General features: G+C 37.5%; 1 protein-coding gene across 10 annotated transcripts in view; it reads left to right on the plus strand.

Moving 5' to 3' along the window:
- The first annotated feature begins 864 nt into the window (after nt 1-864).
- The window catches only part of COX7B2 (cytochrome c oxidase subunit 7B2), a 165,828-nt gene continuing 150,227 nt past the window's right edge, over nt 865-16,465 (plus strand). For 2 of the 10 annotated variants that reach the window (XM_017872665.1, XM_017872663.1), the window contains exons 1-2: nt 967-1,370; nt 5,795-5,870. The gene's annotated coding sequence lies outside the window, so the exon portion shown is untranslated. Of the gene's footprint in view, nt 1,371-5,794; nt 5,871-16,465 lie in introns of all 10 variants that reach the window. The other 8 variants (XM_017872658.1, XM_017872661.1, XM_017872664.1 and 5 more) reach the window with 5 other exon arrangements.

The raw sequence follows: 16,465 nt of genomic DNA on the forward strand, positions 1-16,465 counted from the left end.
GTTAATGAAATTTGTCTCATACAAACATTTGCTGTAGATAGGTTCCCTTAATAGAGGCAAAAAGAAGGTACTTGCGAATATATTTGGGCTGAAAAAATGACATATTTCAAAATAAAAAAATAGAAAGCATATTTTCTGTTTAGCAGGATTTCTATGAGCTTATTTTCTCAATTTAAAATACTATAATACATGGTGAAGAGTTAAGTGAAATGTCAAAAATTTTACATATATCACCCATAAAGTACATATATGAGAAGACTATAGGCGATTTAAAAAGTTTACATGATACCATATTAAAATACATTCTTTAGAAAATACCAGTGACCCAATCTTATAGACCAAAACACTAATTAAAATACATCAGCATACGGCAAGAATGATATATATATTGAAATGGAACTTCGCTCTTGTTGCCCAGCTGGAGGGCAATGGCACGATCTCGGCTCACTGCAACTTCCGCCTGCGTGGTTCAAGCAATTCTCCTGCCTCAGCCTCCAGAGGAGCTGGGATTACAGGCGTCCGACACCACACTGAGATAATTTTTGTATTTTGAGTAGAGACGGGATTTCACCATGTTGGCTAGGCTGGTCTCAAACTGCTGACCTCAGGTGAGCCACCTGCCTCCACTTCCCAAAGCGCCATTTTATAACGTTCATATTATCAATACAGGCTTTAAAAAACGTTTTAGCTTTAATATACAGTTATATCATTTTAATTTCAAGAACTAATTTGCTTTCCAAAATGAATTTTGAATTGCACTTTATTGGTCCACCAATATAAAGTCTCAAAAATCTCAAAAAATAGTAAAACACATAATTTTAATTAATTTCATTGCCCTCTTTCACTTTCAAGGGTCTCAGATTGGGCAAAATATTATGTGGTCATCATAATTAGCATCCTAGCATGCTTAGGAGAGATCAGATGGGCTACACCGGATTTATGACTTGCTTTGGGTTGCAGGCCATCTCAAAGTTCCCTCATCATCAAGTGGGATAAAGATGTAACACGGAGCCAGGGGCCTTGCCAAGAGATAGCTGCGACATGGAAAGAAAAGATCCCAACAGGTGTTACTAGGAATTATGTTGGTAGGTAGGAACACCTATCTCAATTCTTTTGTTTCCTTCATTACAGAGGGACTTATATTAGAAGAACACTCCTAATGGCTGTCTTTTTAGTTTCTCCTGTGGAGATAGCAATAATTTATCTGATTGGTCAGTTTGGAACGCACAGTCCTTGGACCGCCTCTTCCTTTTGTGGAAACTGCTCATCGGAAGTACCTGTTTAACCGGACCCCTCCAGGCTGTAAAACTGAAAGACTGAGAATTTGCCTCTGCGCCATCTTCTTTTGGCTGTTACCCGTGACGTCCTTGGTAAGTTCCTCTAATTCTGGGGTTCGTTATCAGTAAGCTGACAATTATAAGACACAGTCTTCACTCGTTGCTCTAACAGTTATCAGGAAATATTTTGGATTTTTTTTTACACTTCTTTTGTTTCATTTCTCCCAGAGGGAATGGAAAGACGTTATATTTTGGACCTTCTGTCACTCTGACGTCTAGGACATAGGATGGGAGTGAAAAGAAAATGAAAAGGAAAGGAATTCCATGTTGCTTAGCGATTTGTGTAGTTGTAGCTTTTGGCATGGCTAAAGTGGGAAGTGTTACGCTCTGGCAGAATTCTAGGTACTGATGACATATGTTCAGCTGTAGTGGCAATTTTGCCCACAGGAGAGTGGCTGTTTGTATATAAGCAGGTTTGCCTACCTTGGGCTGTAAGAAAAAGCCAACAAGCTTTGAGGGACTCAGCAAGCAGAATCTGACCAGGAGCGCTGAGGCATGCTGGTGTTGGTTAAGTGATTATTGCTGCTTGGCTTTGAAATCTGTAGACGCAGTTTTTTCTAAGTAGCCTTGACTGAGAGAAGGGTTTGATTTTAGAGTCTTTTTGTGTGCGAGCCTTATAGATCTCAAAGTGTTTCTAGTATGGCCAGTGGTATTTTCAGGAAATGTTTAGTGCCAGGCCTACATAGGGGGCATATATAGTCTGCTCAAATTCTGACCGGGTGCGGTGGCTGACACCTGTAATCCCAGCAATTTGGGAGGCCGAGGCGGGAGGATCACGAGATCAAGAGATCGAGACCATCCTGGCCAACATGGTGAAACCCCGTCTCTACTAAAAATACAAAAATTAGCCGGGCGTGGTGGCACTTGTCTGTAGTGCCAGCTACTCGGAAGACTGAGCCAGGAGAATCGCTTGAACCCGGGAGGCGGAGGTTGCAGTGAGCTGAGATTGCCCCATTGCACCCCAGTCTGGCCACAGAGAGAGACTCCGTCTAAAAAAAAAAAAATAAAAAGTCTGCTCAAATTCTGATCTTTTATATTGTTTTGACTCCTCTTCAGATATAAGAGATAGAAGTTTGGAGTGACAAATCTTGGAGTTATCTGACTTGGCCATCGATTTAATAGTTGTTCCTATTTTGTGATCTCAGGGTGGCTTTGAATTGAACAATTCTATGTACTTTGGTCATAACTTTTGATCTTTGAGATCCACACTGTGACTCCATCCATAGGAGGTGCATATGGATATCAAATTATGGAGATGGATATTAAATTAAAAAGCAACGGGAACCCTTTTTGTTAAGAGCCATATACCTTCTTCATAAATTGATGATGAGAAACCATTCAATACAATTATTGCAAAACAGTGAGTGAGAAAGCAATTAAAAGTCTCATGATTGGAATATCTGGTTCTAAAATCATTTTGCTTAGGATTTTAGGTGCTAGAGTAGTTTAAAATTTATGCTTCATTGTTAATAGAGAGCAGTGGAAAATGGAAGCAATAAGTTAGAGCTGGAGAAAAGAAAAGTTTTAGGAGCAAATTTGGGAAATTAGGACACCAGCTTAAGATAAATGACATAGAAAATGAGATTTGAAGTTAAAGTAGACATCTATAAGAGGGAAATAGAGATTCAAGAGGATCTAAATGTTGTATGTCATAGGATTGGTAAAAGGAGAGTTTAAGAGTTTGGTTGTTACTAGATTGAGGTAAGAACCTGAGTCAAATTAATCAAAAAGAGAAAGAGGCAAGATCTCAAATGGAATGGCTCCTTCAAAGAGAGTCAGGAAATAGGAAACTGTTAAGAAGTCACAGTTAAGGGATGACGTTAAAGGCAGTTAAAACTAAGACTAGGGAAATCTGTTGAACCCACAGTATCATTAGGTGATTTTCAAGGTAATATAGCCATTAGAGATTTTGAACGTAGTCATATTTTGTGCTTTGAAGGATTGTGCCCAAAAATTAGGATTCAAGACAAGGCTCAAGCAAGAGGAGCATATTGGAATGAGACAGGCAAGAAGATAAATTCAAGCTTAAATAGACCAAATGTTGGTCTAATGAGAGAAAAGTTCCTGTATGGAATTATTTGTCTCAGGGAGGAAGAGGGGAAAATAGGTGTTTGAATGGTAGATACTTTTAGTAAATTCAAAATTGACTGATTTCATTGTTACTGATAGAGAAGAAGATTCTGGAACTTAAGAACTAGAGGCGTATGTTAGAAAAAGACTAGTGCATAGAAAAAAAATAAGGTAGTGAAGTGTTCATCCAGCAAACAGCATTAATGCTATGTGTGTTGGAGAAGAGACCAAAGCAGTTAGAAACTCAGCTTCCTAAGTTGATTACATAGCTAAGAACAGTTAAAACTTTCTGAAAGGTGTAAGAGAAGGATAGAAGAAAATAAAAAGTAGAGGTGTGTTTCATTGTTGCAGAAAAATATGTAGCAGAAAAAAATGCTATTCAAGGTCTGTACAATTTTATGATGAAAGTGCGTAAAGGAGCACATGGAAAAGGAATTAGTTCTCTTTCAGCCTCTGGAGGCTCAGGCTGCGGAATCATCAATTGCAGCTTCAGTTCAGGAATCTGCTGAGAGTGATTTTCCAGCTGAAATAAATAGATGAGCGAGAAACCCTCCCTAAGGGGCAGGTCACCAACTTATCAATTCTGTAACAAGAAACAGTGGAAAGAGCTACTGTAATATAGTATTGAAATAGATGCTTGTCAGAGATGGTAGGCTCTGTTTTGTAAGAGAGTCCATCTTCAGCTACACCAAAGTGGCAGAAACTGAGAGCTCAGAGAGGGAAGGAAAATGAAGAGGTTTTAAAAACAGGATGTAGAGGGAAAATTTTATACTTAATTAAAACCTGGTGATCTTGACTGGAAAATGTTAAACTTTTCTGGAAGGTAGGAATGTCTCAAATGTCATGAGAGAGAGGCAACAGTATGCTGAGCGCATCTTAGTCCCAGTTATGATGAATCCTTAATGTCAAAATTATCATATTGATAGGAGTTTTCTGGATTTTGTGTTACTCCCATAAATGACAAGCATCCTGATGAGGCTGCAACCAAGAATATTTTCATGTCCTCTTCTTCCTCTAGATGACATTCAGCTCTGGTTTCTAAGAACGTAGTGTACTTTGGGATAACTGTTTTAGGGTTTGGGAATGTGGCTATGTTTATATTACATAGGTGTGTGGGCAGTTGTGTTGAGTATATGTATTCTTTTAGTATTGTTTTTGAACCATACATTTGTAAAATTAAAAGAGATGGAAAAATGTAAATTTGACAAACCTTACTTCTATTCATATATTTACCCATGCCTGCAGGTTCTATTTATTTAGCTGTTTGTTGCTTAAAAAAAAAAAAAAAAAAAAGTGTATAATACTTAAGTGTCCAAATACAGTCCTATGTACTTTGCAAATATTAACTCATATATATCTTGTATCAGCTCTCTGAGGTAAGAATGTCTATACTCACCATATTAAAAATAGGCTCGAAAAGGTTTTAATTTGGAAGTGACAGAAACAGACTTAGGCAATCTGGCTTCAGATTCATAAGTAGGTAGATAATCCGTTTAGTAGGTTCTGCCATACTATATATACCTAATGTGTTGTCTTTTAATATGCAAACACATACAAATAGGAATCTATATTCTTAATTTTTCCGTTTCTCTACAAAAGATAGCAGACTTTACACACACTGCTCTGTACCTCATTTTTTTTTTTCAGTCAACTGCGTGTTTTCAGTCTGTGGAAAACTGTTCCTTGTTGCATGGAATTAATACTTTATGATGTGAATGTATCATAAACAGTTTCCTGCTAGTGGATGCTTGCATGTCTAAATTCCTAAAAGTAGAATTGTTTTATCAAAATATAAATGCCTGTGTAATGTTTGTGTATTACCAAATTTCTCCCTGTATATGTTGTACCGTTTTGCATTCTTCTTCTTCTTTTTTTTTTTTTTTTTGTTGAGACAGAGTCTGGCTCTGTCGCCCAGGCTGGAGTGCAGTGGCCAGATCTCAGCTCACTGCAAGCTCCGCCTCCCGGGTTCCCGCCATTCTCCTGCCTCAGCCTCCCGAGTAGCTGGGACTACAGGCGCCCGCCACCTCACCCGGCTAGTTTTTTGTATTTTTTTGTAGAGACGGGGTTTCACCGTGTTAGCCAGGATGGTCTCGATCTCCTGACCTCATGATTCGCCCGTCTCGGCCTCCCAAAGTGCTGGGATTACAGGCTTGAGCCACCGCGCCCGGCTGCATTCTTCTTATAGTGTGATCTGTTTCGTTGACAGAGTATTATGAAAATTTGGATTCTTGACAATCTGATAAGTGAAAAATATTCTGTGTTGTTTTAATTTGTATTTATTATTTAATAAGAACATGTGAATGAGTTGTATACCTTTGTATTTCTTTAAGGGCTGTTTTAATTTATTTTTCTGTGAAGTGATTTTCATTTTCTTTGAACATTTTTAGGAATTTATCACTGTTATCTCCATTTGAGTTCTACCTGCTCTTTTTATATGATGGAGATGAATCTTTTGCCTATGATGTGAGTTTGAAATATTTTTTCCCTAGTGTGTTATTTGTCTTTTGACTCTGATTTTTCTTTTAATGTAGTGCAATTTATCAGTATTTCCTTCTTTATGTAATGGGTTTTAGTCATTTAGAAATGTCTTTTTCATTCCAGATTTTAAAGGAATTTGTGTGTTTTCATTTAGTACTGCATGGTTTCATATTTCTTTTTTTTTTGAGACGGAGTCTCGCTCTGTCGCCCAGGCTGGAGTGCAGTGGCGCGATCTCGGCTCACTGCAAGCTCCGCCTCCCGGGTTCACGCCATTCTCCTGCCTCAGCCTCCCGAGCAGCTGGGATTACAGGCATCCACCACCACGCCCGGCTAGTTTTTTGTATTTTTTTTTTTTTTTTTTTTAATAGAGACGGGGTTTCACCGTGTTACCCAGGATGGTCTCGATCTCCTGACCTCGTGATCCACCCGTCTCGGCCTCCCAAAGTGCTGGTTTCATAGTTCTTTCCCTTTGTACATTTAAATCTTTGATACAGTTTTAGTTTATCAGAGATCATAAGAATATGGTAGAGATACAGCTACAGCTCCCTTTTTTTTTTTTTTTTTTTTTTGCGGATGATTATTCTTTGGGCTTTTTACAATGTGGCTAGGAAAATTTGTCTTTGATGTGATATAATTTCTGAATCCTGGAGGAACTACAGTCATGCATTGCTGAACAACAAGGATATATGTTCTTAAAAATGCATCATTAGGTGATTTCATCATTCTACAAACATCATACAGTGTATTTACACAGACCTAGATGGTATAGCTTAGTACACACATAGGCTATGTGGTATAGCTAATTGCTCCCAGGCTACCAATCTGTACAGGATGTTGCTTTACTGAATACTGAAGGTCCTTGTAACACAATGGTCAATATTTGTGTAGTTAAACATATATAAACATAGCAAAGGAGGAGTAAAAATACTGTATGAGATAAAAAATGATACACCTGTATTGTGCACTTAGCATGAATGAGGAGCCTACAGGACTAAAAGTTGTTCTGGGTGAGGCAGAGAGTAGTGAGTAAATGTGAAGGCCTAGGACATTACTGTATACTACTGTTAACTTTATAAACCCTGTACACTTAGGCTACACTGAATTTATTTAAAAAACTAAGTAATTGTGCTACAATATTACAGGGACTACATTGTCACTAGGTGATGTGAATTTTTCAGCTCCATTTTAATATTATAGGGCAGTCCATCATTGTCTGAAATGTTGTTATGTGGCACATGACTGTATGCCCATTCCAAGTATTAAGAATGCCTCTGGGAAGTGGCAGAAGAATAAATTCATCATGATGTTTTATTGATTTTTATCTACGCATTGTGATTTGAACATTTTCAAGGTGTAGCTCATAAGGAAATGAAAATTTGATTATGGACTTTAATTCCTTTGAGTCCTTTGAGTGTTAATGGTTTTTTATTTGAATTTCCAAGGTGATTTAATTTTTGCCTTAAATTTATTCTTGGGAATGTAATAATTGAAAGGGCTTATTTTCAAATTTGGCATATCTCTGTAATGTTAGAATTGTATTCTTGGAATTTCTTAAGTTGTTTGTTCTCATCGCAGGACCCTGATGTATTATGCTAGATATATACTTGTCATAATTTTTGATAAGACATAGAATTAGAAATAAGTTTTCAGCTTTAGTTATAGACTAACTACAATTTTTTTATTTTTATTTTTATTTATTTATTTTTTGAGATAGGGTCTCCCTCTGTCACCCAGCCTGGAGTACAGTGGTGTGATCTGGGTTCACTACAACCTCTGCCTCCCAGATTCAAGTGATTCTTGTGCCTCAGCCTCCCGAGTAGCTGGAATTACAGGTGTGTGCCACCATGCCTGGCTAATTTTTGTATTTTTAGTAGCGACGAGGTTTTGCCATGTTGGCCAGACTGTAGAATGACTACAGATTTAATTTAATTAATGTAGTTTTGACCTACTTTGGAGAATTCGGGATTCAAAAATCTTAACTGCTAACAGTGGCCTCAGAACAATACCTAAAGTCATAGATAGTGTAGGTGACTCATGAAATGGAAGAAGCAAAGAAGCAATGTTTTGATAGGCTGCTGATTTCCTTCTCTGCAGGAGAGCCATGCTGACTGACCATAAGCTTAATGATTAAGTCCAGTGGTTTAGTAGAACAAAAATGCTGCAGATCATTAGTATATGGAAGGGATTATAGAATGCTTTATTTCTTTTTGTGATGTTTCCTTTTATGTGGAAGGTCCACTGTTATAACATGTTTGATCTCTTGATCTAACTTTTATGTGAGTAGTTAAGGGAGTTATATGATTGTTGACTTTAGAAGAGGAAACTAGAACATTGTCCTCCTTTTTTTCTTGGGATTCAGCTGTCCTCAGGAAGTTGCTCTGCTCTTCCATTTTACAGGGGTAAGAGAAGGACTTTCCTCATACTGTTGCTGAGACTGAGTGGGAAGATCTGTGTAATATTGGAAAACTCATTGTTGATAGATGTATTAGGCAGGGTTCTCCAGAGAAACAAAGCTAATAGGATATATAGAGATAGACATAGGGATAAGAAGAGATTTGTTAGGGGAGTTGTCTAATGCAATTATGGAGGCTGAGTAGTCCCATAATATGTTGTCCCAATATGGGGAACCAAGAAAGCTGATGGCGTGATTCAGACTGAGTCCTTAAATGTAAGAACCAGAAGAACAGATTGTGTAACTTCCACTCTAATACCTAAGGCCTGAGGACTCGGGGGGACCACTGATGTAAGTCTTTGAATGTGAAATCTGGTGAACCAGAAGCTGCAGTGTTTGAGGGCAGGAGAAGATGGATGTTCCAGCTTAAAGAGAGAGAGTTGGTTCACTCTTTCTCTGCCATTTTGTTCTTTGGACCCCCAATAGATTGGCTGATGTAAGTCCGCATTAGTGAGGGTGCATCTTCTTTACTCAGTTTACTGTCTCAAATGCTAATGTCTTCTGGAAACACCCTCACAGACACACCTAGAAATAATGTTTTACCAGCTATTTTGGCATCTTTAAGCCCAGTCAAATTGACACATAAAATTAATCATACAACAGATTAAATTGTACTCTCTAAATGTGCTTTATTTGATGCAGAGGTAAGATATTGATCTCATCTTAAGACAACTCCTTTGTATCGCTTAATTGTTTAGAACTTGGGTAGGACTGCCAGTTACTGATTTTTCTACCCCCAACTCCATCAGAGTGGGAAGACTATGATGAGGACAGTAGGATGATTTATCAGAAATTTCCGTTGATCGATGATGTCTCATAGCTGAGGTGGGAATCAGGTTCATTGGTGAGACCATAGCTTTCAGTACCTGCTCTAGTAGCAATCCATGTTTAATACTCATGTTGAGGCAGTATATGACAGGTTATATTACCATAAGATACCACAAGTAAAATGAACAAGGATCATCTGAATGCCACCCTTCATACCTCAATGTTACATATGCTTTTTCTGAAACCAGAATAAGAAATCCCAGGAAAGTCTGAATTTATAAGCACATTGAAACTTTATGCTAGACTAGGTAATCAAAGGCAGAAATTATAATACAATGTAGAAATAAAGTTACATATTATACACCTGAGGTTCTAGAACTGCTAAGAATATAAAGTTCACATTTTGTTGAGTTTTTAACATTTGTCTTTGTCTTTTTTTGGGCTGTTACAACAAAATACCATAATCTGGGTAGCTTATAAGCAACAGCAATTTATGTCACATATTTCTGGAGAATGGGAAGTCCAAGATTTAGGAGCCAGCAGATTTGGTGTCTGGTGAGGGCACCATTTGCTTATAAATGACATCATCTTGCTGTATTCTCACATGGTAGTAGGGACAAACAAGCTTCATTGGGCCTCTTTTATAAGGGCACTAATTTGATTAATGAGGGTGACCTATCAAAGGCCCCACTTCTTAATGTCATCACTGTGGGGTTAGAATTCAACAAATGAATTTTGGGGGAACACAAACACTCAAATCATAGCAATATTTGTTTGTATTAATTTTATTCTGAATTTGAGGTGCCCCATATCAGTAACAGATTTCTTCATGAGAAAGAAGACTGGCCTCCTCCCCTGCCGCCAGTTCTTACATTTCTGGTGAGACAGTGAGAGCCAGGTCAGTTGTTCTACTCAAGAAGCCAAACTACCCAAGTAAGAACAAGAAAAAACAGATTTTCTCTGCTTTTTTAAGGGCAAGGAGGCAGCTCTCCAACTCTCTTTCTGTAAGGGTATCCTTGGAAACATAATGGGCCTGATTCTTAACTTCAGCACTTTGGTATGTAAATAAAAATCTCCCCAGGAGCCACATAGCCCTGTGTGTCACAGACCTAGAGATGTCTCCAAGTCCTGGGTCTCATTCTTCGTTAGAATATAAATACCTAGGAATTTTCTGCTTTGTGCTTTCACCCAGTAACTAGGTAACTACCCCAGTATGTAACCTTTTGATTTGGGGAGATCTGAGTTTAATGTTGGATCAGAACAGTTAGCTCCATCATTAGGGAAACAAATTGCTACAGATTTAATCATTATGGTATGTGAAAATGTTTTTGTGAGAAATGAAATGAAAGATTTTTTGACTATATAGTGAATATATTTCCATGTTGAAGGAGGCTTGGGATTTTTATAGGAACACTGAGAAATCTAGGGTTGTTTTATTTTTCCACATATCTAGTACATGACTTTTTATCGTTTGTGCTTGATGAAACTGTTAACACTATACCTGGAGCATAGCACGTACTCTACAAATGATAGCTATTATAATGATTACTATACTTATTATTTTAAGATGTCAAAAATGCCTGTGTAATTGTTGCAGAAATCATTCAAATAGAAAATACTTTTATATTCATTTATTTTATTTATGAAATTAATTTGTGGATGAAATTTAAGTGGGATAGAGTCTATCATGAGCCTGGAGACCTACAGAGAAGAATCTATACTTTCTCATGAAAGGCCAACTATTTAGCTCATGACTCACAATCTCTATCTCATTGGCAGAAAAGCACCCCCCACGTACATAAATGCACAGATCACACACACACATACACACACACACCCTCCGATTGTTAAGCCTGTCTTCTTGAAGTGCATTTAGATTTCCATTCTCTTTAGGGTTTTATCAAAATGGATTTTATGCCTACCTAGCAATTGAGACTGAATCTATGCACTTGTTACTAGCTAAACTCACTAGTTAGGAGATGATTTCTTGCCTTTCTTAACTCATCTTTCAGATTCTAGTTACAAAGTTTCACGTTCTTTTTATTTTGTAATACTGTGACAGTTTTTCAAATAAGTGGGTACTGAAATCTAGCTTGAAAGACAAAATTGCTATACAGATGGAATTGTTAGCATACAGTATAATAAAGTATATTTTAAAGATATAGTAGTTGAAAAAGGAGAGAGATCAGTACAGGTATGTTGGAGTAACTGATAATTTTTATTAGAGGAGAAGGATAATGAGGTAGACCTTATTTTGTATAAGAGGTAAATAAAGAAGATAGCATATCAGCTATGGGAACTGATAAAAACTAAGATCATTTATTGAACACAATTTGTTAATTTTTTTCTCCACATAGTAAAATACAGCAATGAACAAATAAGAGGTGATGAGCAGTCCCTTCCTTCATGAGGTTACACTATAGTAGGTTTACAGTACACTGTGTTCATTGGTTAATTCTGTCAATGAATTTGATAATCTAATTTTATGCTTAGTAAACAGAAAGATATATGCAAAAGGATATAGGGCTAGACCAAAGAGTTCAGATCAGATACTATGGACAATGTAGCACCAACACAGTTTTTAAACAGGGAAGTGAAATAATAAGAAACAATATTATATGAATATTTATCAATGATAAATTGAGGGGACTGGGCACAGTGGCTCACGCTTGTAATCCCAGCATTTTGGGAGGGTGAGGCCAGTGGATATCTTGGGCTCAGGGGTTTGAGAACAGCCTGGTCAACACAGCAAGACCCCACCTCTACAAATAATTAAAAAAAAAAAAAAATAGCCAGGCATGGTGGTGCATGTCTGTAGTCCCAGCTTCTTGGGAGGTTGAGGTGGAAGGATTGCTTGAGCCCAAGAGGTTGAGGTTGCAGTGAGCCATGATCACACCACTGAACTCCAGATTGGGTGACAGAGCAAGACCCTGTCTCAAAAACAATAATGAATGGTGAGATGGAGAGACATATGAATCAGGATGGCCAATTAGGGAAATACTGGAATAATTTAAGAGTAAATGATAAGAACATCTAATATAAATTTGGCTTTTGGAGAAGAGAATTCAGAAGAGTCCAAAGTTCTTGTTAGACCTAAGTTATGAATGGAATAAAATAAGTAATTCAGAGATAACTTGAGGATTTGGAGAAAATAATACAAATTTGGAAGGGAAGGTGGCAAGTAAATCTTTATGCATATTTAGATATGGCCAATGACTATATCCAGGAAAAAAATCCCTTTAAACATTGAACATACAGTACTGGGATTCTAGGCAGGAGATATAGGTTCAGACTTCTCCAGCCTAAAGGTGACAGCAGTCATGAGAATGAGTGAGCCCTTTGTGCTATAAGGCCAAAAATTAGGTTTAGAGGCAGCCCATAGAGAGTTAGAAGGAGAAACAGAGAGGTGGAGATCAGAGAACATAGCCAGCATAGTTAGGGAAGCTGAGGAAATTAAAGTGTCAAGTTAATGTGGTTAACAATAACAGATTTAATGTGAGGTAAGAGAAAATGAGGTCTGATAACTTCTCATGTTAACTTTCTGGTTTAAAATATTACCCAGGGTAGAGGTGAGGTGTATAGTGGAGGACCTGATCTCTTGTGTCCATGTAAATATACACTTCAAGCCACTGTCATCCCTTGTTGCAGACTGATTTGTCAGATGAATTGGGAATGGGCTATTTAATTTGAGCAGCGGAGAGGAAGGAGGGATAAAAGTATGGATGGGGATGGGACAGCAGTGCTGAGTTGACAGCCGTTGGGATTATCCTGAGGGATGCATGAGACAGAGTACTTGAGAAAGAACAATAACAGACTAGTTACTAATTTTGTGTTTTCTGATCATATTGGGGACAATGAAGTACTCTTTTTATTAGCCACAATTAAAATGTTGTCTGTTGAATGGAACGAAAAGGTGACTCAGAGAGAAACACAACTTTTCCTAATACTCAGGAGGGGACACACTTAGCATTCTCCTGAGACAAAGAGAAAAAATCCAGCTGAACTGGTGTTAGATTGCTTTTTTTGATGTGGATAAAGATGAGAAGAAATCTAGGGAGACATCAATTCCTTTTCTTTCTTAAGACCTTAAACATGGGTGCTTGCGGGGGGAAAGGAGTTGAAACCTTTATTTTACAGAAGAGCTGGCAGTTCATGACAGGGCCTGTGGCCTGAGTGACCTGTATTCCCAGACAGTTGCATCTGTCTTGACCCTGTTTGTTCCTGGTTCTGTTGTGTGTGCCCCTGGGGTGAGGCTGACACGGACATTTGGGAAGCCAGCCATAGCCTACCAAACAAGCCTTCAGTTGTCATTTTAATGGGTATACTATTTCACCTTAATTTAATTTCCCTATCTCCAAGAATATATCTTGTTTTGTAAGTTCACAAGCTGACACGTCATCCAGAGAGACTATTTATTTTCCCTATCTTCTTCACACAAAAGCTGAGATTATTCTTGCAACAGTAATCAAGATCTTCTGTCTTTGGGTTGCAAAGAAAATGCATTCAACTGTACTTGAAAGAGAAAATTGAAATTCGGCTACAGATGATAAAGCACATTCTCCTTCTCTTTCAGTTTTGTCTGTCATATCAGCTGAACTGCATTAGCAAAAGCAGAGGGTACCTGTTGCTGGCTATTGGCAAAAAATACAATATTCATTGTCCAAAACTGTATGAGGTGTGTTGTGGTTTACTTCTATTAAGGATTCTTGTTCTTCTAGGCCTTTTTTTTTTTTTCTTTTTTGTTAATTCTAGCATGGTACAAAATGAACGAGGAAAATAGTCCCCAGAGGAAAGTTTTTCCACTAGCTTTAATGGCTGGCAACTGTGAGTCTTTTAGAAAAATGATCAAATCTTAAGTGTGATTGGCTTGCTTATATTTCTGTTTTAACAGTTTTACAATGCTGGTGTAATTGTTTTAGGAGACATGTAGACTTCTTAGCATACTTAATGCTGGCTTTAATTATTTATTGCATTTATCGGGTATGTAAATCCTAAAATTGCCACTGGATACATCTACCAATAGCATAACTGCTACAGTAATAAAAAGCATCTAGAAATAAAAGTAGGTTGGTACCTCTGAGATGGAGATTTCCATAAACAAAAGGTGTATTGCAGGATTTTCTTTTTCTCCATTAGACAGTCTTATGGGCATGCCAATTGTGAAACCATAGTCAAATTTATAGATATGCAAAGGTAAGAATAAAATACGAGTTTATACTCAGGTATACACAGTAAATAATTCTTTTTAGTCAGCTATATAACAAGAGGCCAGTGACCCAAGTCTAAGCAAAATGTGAAGTAGGAATAGTTTGTGTTCAGATACTTATAGCCTGTGTTTTGTGTGTTTAATAATAACTTCTCCAGAAGTTTCCTTGATTTTTCTCTCCCCTCCACATTTATTTATTCTCAAGAAGAGAGGACACTTATTCACGCTGAGGTTTAACTGATAATAAAGGTGGTGAAAGTGCAATAGAAAGAACTCTTTGAGACCAACCAGTCCTGGCTTCAAGTCTAATTGTAATTATTTTAATTATTTTCTAGCTAAGTAATTTTACTGAATTTCTCCCTTAGGGGGAGATCGGGGTTTGGTGCAAATTGAAGATTATACAGTTTTGAGGGGGCCTTTAAAAAATACAAAGCAATGTATATAAATTAAGAAAGTGATTACATGTAATTATACATGAAAATGACAAATCAAATAAACTCCAGAAAAACAAATAGTTTCTAACTTCCTAATACTTAAAAAATTTTTATTTTGGGTTTAAGGGTATATGTGCAGGTTTATTATATAGCTCAACTAGTGTCATGGGGGTTTGTTGTACAGATTATTTTGTCACTCGGGTCCTGAGCCTAGCACCCAATAGTTATTTTTCTGTTCTTCTTCCTTCTTCCACCCTCCACCCTCGAGCAGGTCCCAGTGTCTGTTGTTCCCCTCTTTGTGCCCATGAATTCTCATCATTTAGCTCCCACTTATGAGTGAGAACATGCAGTATTTGGTTTTCTGTTCCTGCTTTAGCTTGCTAAGGATAATAGCCTCCAGCACCAAACACGTTCCCACAAAAGACGTGATCTCATTCTTTTTTGTGGCTCCATAGTATTCTGTGGTGTATATATACCACATTTTCTTTAATCAATCTGTTATCGACGGGCATTTAGGTGAATTATATGTTTTTGCTATCGCGAATAGTGTGGCAGTGAACATTGGTGTACATGTGTCTTTATAATAGAACGATTTATAAACCTTTGGGTATATACCCAATAATGGAAGTGCTGGGTCAAATGCTAGTTCTGTTTTTAGCTCTTTGAGGAATCGCAGTGCTGCTTTCCACAGTGGTTGGATTAATTTACTCTACCACCAACAGTTGCTTGGCACAACTCCAACAATTGCTTGCTAACCTCAAAAGCATCTGTTATTTTTCAACTTTAAAAAAATAGCCATTCTCGGAGCTTGCAGTGAGCTGAGATTGCGCCACTGCACTCCAGCCTGGGTGACAGAGCGAGACTCCATCTCAAAAAAAAAAAAAAAAAAAAATAGCCATTCTGACTGGTGTGAGATGCTGTCTCATTGTAGTTTTGATTTGCATTTCTCTAATGATCACTGGTTTGGACCTTGCTTTCACATGCTTCTTGGATGCATGTATGTCTTCTTTTGAAAAGTGATCATATCTTTTACCCACTTTTTAATGGGGTTGTTTTTGCTTGTACATTTGTTTAAGTTCCTTATAGAAGCTGGATATTAGACCTTTGCCAGATGCATAGTTTGCAAATATTTTCTCCTATTCTGTAGGTTGTCTGTTTACTTTGTTGATGGTTTCTTTTGCTGGGCAGAAGCTCTTCAGTTTAATTAGATCCCACTTGTCAATTTGTGCTTTAGTTGCAATAGCTTTTGGTATCTTTTTCATGAAATCTTTGCCTGTTCCTATGTCAAGGATGGTATTGCCTAGGTTGTCTTCCAGAGCTTTTAGAGTTTCGGGTTTTACATTTAATCTTTAATTTATCTTGAGTTGATTTTCGTATATGATACGAGGAAGGGGTCCAGCTTCAATTTTCTGCATATAGCTAACCTGTTATTCCAGCACCATTTATTGAATAGAGGGTCTTTTCCTCATTGTTTGTTTTTTTCAGGTTTGTCAAAGATCAAATGGTTGTAGGTGTACAGCCTTATTTCTGGACTGTCTATTCTGTTCCGGTACCATGCTGTTTTGATTACTGTAGCCCTGTGGTATAGGTATTGAAGTCAGTTAACATGCATATCTTCAGCGTTGTTCCTTTTGCATAGGATTACTTTGGCTATTCAAGCCCTCTTTTGGTTCCATATAAATTTTTAAATAGTTTTTTCTAGTTCTGTGAAGAACATTGT

Source organism: Rhinopithecus bieti, unplaced genomic scaffold, assembly GCF_001698545.2.
Source record: "Rhinopithecus bieti isolate Rb0 unplaced genomic scaffold, ASM169854v2 scaffold_7167, whole genome shotgun sequence".
In the NCBI taxonomy this organism is placed as follows: Eukaryota; Metazoa; Chordata; class Mammalia; order Primates; family Cercopithecidae; genus Rhinopithecus; species Rhinopithecus bieti.